Below are 7,385 nucleotides of genomic sequence, written 5' to 3'. Positions count from 1 at the left end.
TTTTGCTCTTGTTGCCCAGGCTGGAGTGCAGTGGTGTGATCTTGGCTCACTGCAACCTCTGCCTTCTGGGTTCAAGTGATTCTTCTGCCTCAGCCTCCTGAGTAGCTGGGACTACAAGCGCCCACCACCACGCTGGGCTAATTTTTGTATTTTTAGTAGAGATGGGGTTTCACCATGTTGGGCAGGATGGTCTCCCTCTTCTGACCTTGTGATCTGCCCGCCTGGGCCTCCCAAAGTGCTGGGATTACAGGCGTGAGCCACCACGCCCAGCTTGAAAATAATTCTATTAAAATTTTCCTGTTATATAATGCTTTTATACAACCCCCGATTTATAAGTAGCAACATTACTAGCGATTTTCACTGGAGTTAGAAAGCAGAACAGTTTCTTTTTAGATGCTAGCTTAAAAAAAGAAATAAATATACCATTCCTACTTTTTCTCCATTAGGAATGGGATAGCTTTGTTAAACATAAACTAGGGCCAGGGCCAGTAATCCTTCAGTTGAGTGTCCAGACAGGATTGATAGAGTGGCCATCTGTTGTCTTGTTGGTCATGTGAGACTCTCTCCCCTTCTTCCGCTATCAGAAAACCTTTCATAGGGGGAATGCATTGCACATATTTCAATGTGGAGCTGACCTTGTCATGTAAGTCTCTTCCCCCACTCCAGCACTAACATCAATATCTTCTACTCATTTAACCATAATGATTGTTTCTGACTCAGGGAAAGCCCTTTTGAGAGGTGACAGCGTGCTGGCAGTCCTCACAGCCCTCGCTCACTCTCGGCGCCTTCTCTGCCTGGGCTCCCACTTCGGTGGCACTTGAGGAGCCCTTCAGCCCGCCGCTGCACTGTGGGAGCCCCTTTCTGGGGTGGCCAAGGCCGGAGCCGGCTCCCTCAGCTTGCGGGGAGGTGTGGAGGGAGAGGCGCGGGCGGGAACCGGGGCTGGGCGCGGTGCTTGCAGGCCAGCGCGAGTTCTGGGTGGGTCTGGGCTTGGCGGGCCCACACTGGGAGCAGCTGGTGGGCCCCGACGGCCCCGGGCAGTGAGAGGCTTAGCATCTGGGCCAGCAGCTGCTGTGCTCAATTTCTTGCCGGGCCTTAGCTGCCTTCCTGCAGGGCAGGGCTCGGGACCTGCAGCCCACCATGCCTGAGCCTTCCGCCGCTCCGTGGGCTCCTGTGTGGCCCAAGCCTTCCCGACGAGCACCGCCCTGCTGCAGGGCGCCCAGTCCCATCGACCACCCAAGGGCTAAGGGAGTGCGGGCGCACGGTGCGGGACTGGCAGGCAGCTCCACCTGCGGCCCCAGTGGGGTGTGGGATCCACTGGGTGAAGTCAGCTGGGCTCCTGAGTCTGGTGGGGACTTGGAGAGCCTTTATGTCTAGCTAAGGGATTGTAAACACACCAATGGGCACTCTGTATCTAGCTCAAGGTTTGTAAACTCACCAATCAGCAAGCACCCTGTGTCTAGCTCAGGGTTTGTGAATGCACCAATAAACACTCTGTATCTAGCTACTCTGGTGGAGACTTGGAGAACCTTTGTGTCAACACTCTGTATCTAGCTAATCTAGTGGGGAGGTGGAGAGCCTTTGTGTCTAGCTCAGGGATTGCAAACGCACCAATCAGCGCCCTGTCAAAACAGACCACTCGTCTCTCTAAAACAGACCAATCAGCAGGATGTGGGTGGGGCCAGATAAGAGAATAAAAGCAGGCTGCCTGAGCCAGCTGTGGCAACCCACTCAGGTCCCGTTCCACACTGTGGGGTTTGTTCTTTCGCTCTTTGCAATAAATCTTGTTGCTGCTCAGCTTTTGGGTCCACACTGCATTTATGAGCTGTAACACTCACTGTGAAGGTCTGCAGCTTCACTCCTGAAGCCAGAGAGACCACGAACCCACCGGGAGGAACGAATAACTCCAGACTCGCCACCTTAAGGCTGTAACACTCACCGCGAAGGTCCGCAGCTTCACTCCTGAGCAAGCGAGACCACCAACCTACCAGAAGGAAGAAACTCCGAACACATCCGAACATCAGAAGGAACAAACTCCAGACGCGCCACCTTAAGAGCTGGAACACTCACTGTGAGGGTCGGTTGCTTCATTCTTGAAGTCAGTGTGACCAAGAACCCACCAATTCCGGAAACAATTTGACTCAAGCCAGGCCATTAACAGTTTCTCTTGGATCTTTTTACAGAGTTACTAGGGAAGATGCACTCTTCCTGCAGGTAGGTTATGAGTCTTGGAGTCTTGGTATATCATGCACAATGTGTAGTAGTCTGCCGAGAGCTGGATGGCAAGAGAGAGACAGAACCTTGTTTATATTGTCTGATCCTCAATCCCCATACTTCTGCACTTTTTACTTTTAACCCACTTAAGGAGTGTGACCTGGGTTTCCATAACTTTAAATGGAAAGAGACCTAATACAAGTGGTTAAGAATATTGTAGAGGCCAGGCATGGTGGCTCATGCCTGTAATCCCAGCACTTTGGGAGGCTGAGATGGGTGGATCACGAGGTCAGGAGATCGAGACCATCCTGGCTAACACAGTGAAACCCCGTCTCTACTAAAAATACAAAAAAATAGCCGGGTGTGGTGGTGGGCGCCTGTAGTCCCAGCTACTTGGGAGGCTGAGGCAGGAGAATGGCGTGAACCCAGGAGGCAGAGCTTGCAGTGAGCCGAGATGGTGCCACTGCACTCCAGCCTGGGCAACAGAGGGAGACTCTGTCTCAAAAAAAAAAAATATTGTGGACATAGTGCAGTTTTTGTTACCTTAAAAAATAATTTTCTATGTGAGACCATATTAAAGAAAGAAATTTATAGGCCGGGCGCAGTGGCTTACGCTTGTAATCCCAGCACTTTGGGAGGCCAAGGCGGGCGGATCACGAGGTCAGGAGATCGAGACCACGGTGAAACCCCGTCTCTACTAAAAATACAAAAAATTAGCCGGGCGTGGTGGCGGGCACCTGTAGTCCCAGCTACTCAGAGAGGCTGAGGCAGGAGAATGGCATGAACCCTGGAGGCGGAGCTAGCAGTGAGCCGAGATCGCGCCACTGCACTCCAGCCTGGGTGACAGAGCGAGACTCCGTCTCAAAAAAAAAAAAAAAAAAGAAATTTATTTTGCAGGTTAAAATTTAAAGTGTATATTTTGTTGCCATTCCGGAAGTGCAACAGGTTAATATTGGTTTAACAATTATACAGCCTGTGTCTCTAATCGTTCCCTATTTTAAAACTTCTTGCAGTAGGGATAAGAACCTGTGGGTTTATATTGGCTTAATGATGGTTGTTGTTAATATTTTCCACTGGAGGCAAGGTACTTCCATAGAATGTTAAAGTGTGAAGGACCTTGGAAATTGTCTAGTGAAGTCTATCTTCTCATTTAACAAATGAGCAAACTTAAGACCTAAAAAAATTTAAGTGATACGAACTGGTTTTTCTACTCTTCCTTCAGAAATGAAGTTATAAAGACTAGAAAATGTTCTAGGTGAAGCTTTGGTATGAAGTAAGAGAGACAGAGAGAAAAGAAGAAAGCTGGGTAACATCAGAACCACGAAAGTGTCAGTTCTTATCAACTTTTGCTAAATTGCTACAATTCTACACCTTTTAAGGAATATCTTAGCCCATAGACTCACCCAAACCACACTGTGCATTCCTACTCCTCTCCTTGTGATGCACCTGCCTTGGCCTCCCAAAGTGCTGGGATTAAAGGCATGAGCCGCCACGCCCAACCCATTCTGTTAAGAGTAGGAAAATCTGTGTAGATTTATCTGCGCTTAGGGAAATGTTTGTCTTCCCTTACCTGAATTTGCATTGTCCCAGCACTGAAAAATGTTTGTCCTTGGAGAGTGTGTGTGTGCTTGGTTCAGTAAGTTACCAGAAAACTATAAGAAGAATGAAGATGAGCATTTTCTTTGCATACTGTTGTAGAGACTTGAGGGACCTAGACTTGAGGTGCCAAATGGGACAATTTTCCTGAACCACCTCCTATGGAAAAAATCAGATTTATTATGTTTTGCATAATTGTGTCTTATGAATTGCTCTGCTGGTGAAAGGTAGAGTTGGGGTTTGGAGTGTTGTGGGGTGGGCTGTGGATGCCAGAGGTAGACCAATCCCTGTGGGTAGGCATTAGTTTTCCTAAAAGGGAATGGGATTTTTTTTTTTTTTTAATGGTGAGGGATTAAACAAAGCCCATTCACTGAGGAGCAGCAGAGAGGTAAACTTCAGACAGGACAACTGCTCTGCTCTGTGTCTATGAAGGGAACCTGAAACCGCCTTTGCAAAATTATGACTGAGACAGTGAAAGAGATTTAACTTAACCAACTCCATCTTGCTTATTTTTTAATTTTTATTTTTATTGAGATAGAGTCTCATTCTGTTGCCCAGGCTGGAGTGCAGTGGTGCTACCTTGGCTCACTGCAACCTCTGCCTCCCAGGTTCAAGTGATTCTCCTGCCTCAGCCTCCTCAGTAGCTGGGATTACAGGCGCCCACCACCATGCCTGGCTAATTTTTGTATTTTTAGAAGAGATGGGGTTTCCCCATGTTGGCCAGGCTGGTTTCAAACTCCTGACCTCAGATGATCCACCCACCTCGGCCTCCCAAAATGTTGAGATTACAGGCGTGAGCCACCATGCCCAGCCAGACTCCATCTTGCTTCTAACCTCCAAGCTGTCTTTGTTCATTCCTGGGTGTAGGCTAAATGAACTTTGGGAGAAACCAACTTAGTTTGTAGTTTACAGTTTAAACAAAGACGTTAACAGCCCTTCCTCAAAACAGACCTCCTTCTTGCCTGGGAACTATACTAACATTAGCCACAGGATTAAAAACTATGATTTAGGAGTCATGCAGCTGGAGGCTGTAAGATTCTGACCCTCCCTAAACTGCTCTTAAGATCAGTGTTTGAGATATTCTGCAGACCCTGCACTTGATGGATCAGCTGGCTCCACCGACTAATAAACTGGCTTATCTGATCTTGTGGCCTCCACTCAGGAACTGACTGAGGGCAAGAAGACAGCTTCGACTCCCTATGATTTCATCCCTGACCCGTCACCACACCTGGCTCACTGGCTACCCCCCCACCCCCACCCACCAAGTTATCCCTAAAAACTCTGCTCTCCGAATGCTCAGGGAGACTGATTTGAGTAATAATAAAACTCCAGTCTCCCGCACAGCTGGCTCTGCATGAATTACTTTATTGCAATTCCCCTGCCTTGATGAATCGGCTCTGTCTAGGCAGCAGGCAAGGTGAACCCCTTGGGTGGTTACATTAGGACTTTTTTTTTTTTTTTTTTTGAGACGGAGTCTCGCTCTGTCACCCAGGCTGGAGTGCAGTGGCGCGATCTCGGCTCACTGCAAGCTCCGCCTCCCGGGTTCATGCCATTCTCCTGCCTCAGCCTCTCTGAGTAGCTGGGACTACAGGTGCCCGCCACCACGCCCGGCTAATTTTTTGTATGTTTAGTAGAGATGGGGTTTCACTGTGTTAGCCAGGATGGTCTCGATCTCCTGACCTCGTGATCCACCCATCTCAGCTCACTGCAACCATTACCTCCCGGGTTCAAGCGATTCTCCTGCCTCGGCCTCCTGAGTAGCTGGGATTAAAGGCGTCTGCCACCACACCCGGCTAATATTTTGAATTTTTAGTAGAGACGAGGTTTCATCATGTTGGTGAGGCTGGTCTCAAACTCCTGACCTCAGGTGATCCTCCCACCTCAGCCTCCCAAAGTGCAGGGATTACAGGCGTGAGCCACGGCGACTGGCCGGAAGGAACGGTGAAACTGTTAAGGTGGTAGAATTATAGGATCTGATGACTGATTAGATGAAGCATGGAGAGGGCAACAGTGTGCACAGTGATGCCTTTTCTTCACAGGCATTATAGGAGGGACAGGTTGGCAGGAGGAGGCAACGGGTTTAGTTTTGGATTTACTGACCGGGGATGAGTGTTAGCTCTCTAGGTAGAGGTGTTCCACAGGCAACTGGTGTTGCGGGACAAATCATAGACGGGAGAGACCGAGCAGAGTTCAGGAGAGCCTTTATTATTAAGGTGATCATCGGCTCAGTTGGACTAGGGTCCAGAAAGTCTGAGCCCCGAACAAAGGGATCAATCACCTTTTAAGCAGTTTGTGGTGGGAGTTACGTGTTGCACGAAGCGTACTTGCAGAAGCAAGAACAAAGGCAGTTAATTACTCTTACATTTGTTACACCACCTGTCTTACGTCCTTGGGAATACATGCTTTTGTAACACTTGCTAATCAGTTTTGTGACTTTACAGCAGCGCTAGGGAGGGAAGCAAGAACTCGCTGTGCTTCAAGGAATGTGAAGCGATGGAACACAGATAAGCCTCTCCGTGCATAGAGGAGAAATAAGCAGTTAATATACTCTTAACCCAGGCCTCGGGTAGGGGAGGTGCTATATTACATTCTACCTCAAAGGAAAAGAATATTCTTCTTGATTAATATACTTATAAAATTCATTAATTTCCCTTTCATTGGATATTCCTACTAATTCCCCCAGGGCCTTGCAGTTTTGTCTCATTCGCTGCTCTATCCCCTAGCTTAGCACAAAACCTAGTTCTTAACATTGATTAAATAAATGAATCCGGTCAGGTACTCCCGTGGGTGATCTGGAAGGAGTTAAATTTGGTAGTCATGGGAGACGCTTCTGTGAAGCCATAGGAGCGAAGGTTGATTGTGGCAGCAGGACTGAACTCAGCTTCAGAATCTTTCTGGCCGCTAAACCTTCAGACTAAGTGGCGTCCTTGGGGAATGCTGCCTCAAATGGCTCGCGACGTCCTACAACATCTACATTTATTTTGGAAAATTTGTTTTCGTAAAACCCAGCATACTTAATCACCAACATTTGTTAACTTCATGGTGGCATATTAATACCTGTCAGGTTGATTTTAGTTGGAGTGGGACGGGGCTGACCTCACCGTCCCACCCCTCGGTATGAGGCCGGCGTCTTCACGACCTCGCTTTTCACAACCCCAGTCCCCGAGGGCTTATTTGGGGCTGTCGGAGTCCCCAGGACGTGGCCCCGGAGCAGGGTGAGGTGCCACAGTTCGAGGTGCCCCAGTACCCCGCGCCCGGACAGGGGGCGGTGCTCACGCCCTAGGCCCCGCTGACGCGATGTAGGCCGAGATCACCTCAGGCGCTCGCGGTGCAATCACAGAGCGCGCCGTCGCCGCTCGAGCTCACCCTGAGATCCCTCCGCTCAGCGCCTTCAACGCCGTGTCCCGGCACCCCGCACCCGGGCACACAAAAACGGGTCGCCCGCGATTCTCAAGGATTGATCGCCTCTTCAGCTAAGTTCTCTTCTGGCCCCGTACCACTGTGCCACAGGCGCAGCCCGCTTCCTCAGGTGCCCTATCCCGCGCAAGAAGACCAGGGCTTCACAGAGTGTTATTTAA

At 49.3% G+C, this 7,385-nt stretch overlaps 1 long non-coding RNA gene across 1 annotated transcript in view; it reads right to left on the bottom strand.

Annotated features, from left to right (window-relative positions):
• Positions 1–7,383, bottom strand: part of LOC101177545 — a 45,750-nt gene extending 38,367 nt beyond the window's left edge. Inside the window, exons 1-3 of the long non-coding RNA XR_178957.3 lie at positions 6,865–7,383; positions 3,782–3,966; positions 1,937–2,272 (exon numbers count right to left, since the gene is read on the bottom strand). This is a non-coding gene — a long non-coding RNA (uncharacterized LOC101177545). The remainder of the gene's footprint in view (positions 1–1,936; positions 2,273–3,781; positions 3,967–6,864) is intronic.
• Between the last annotated feature and the right edge of the window lie 2 nt (positions 7,384–7,385).

Source organism: Nomascus leucogenys, chromosome 11 (genome assembly GCF_006542625.1).
Source record: "Nomascus leucogenys isolate Asia chromosome 11, Asia_NLE_v1, whole genome shotgun sequence".
NCBI lineage: Eukaryota > Metazoa > Chordata > Mammalia > Primates > Hylobatidae > Nomascus > Nomascus leucogenys.
This window is presented reverse-complemented; position numbering and strand designations above follow the sequence as displayed.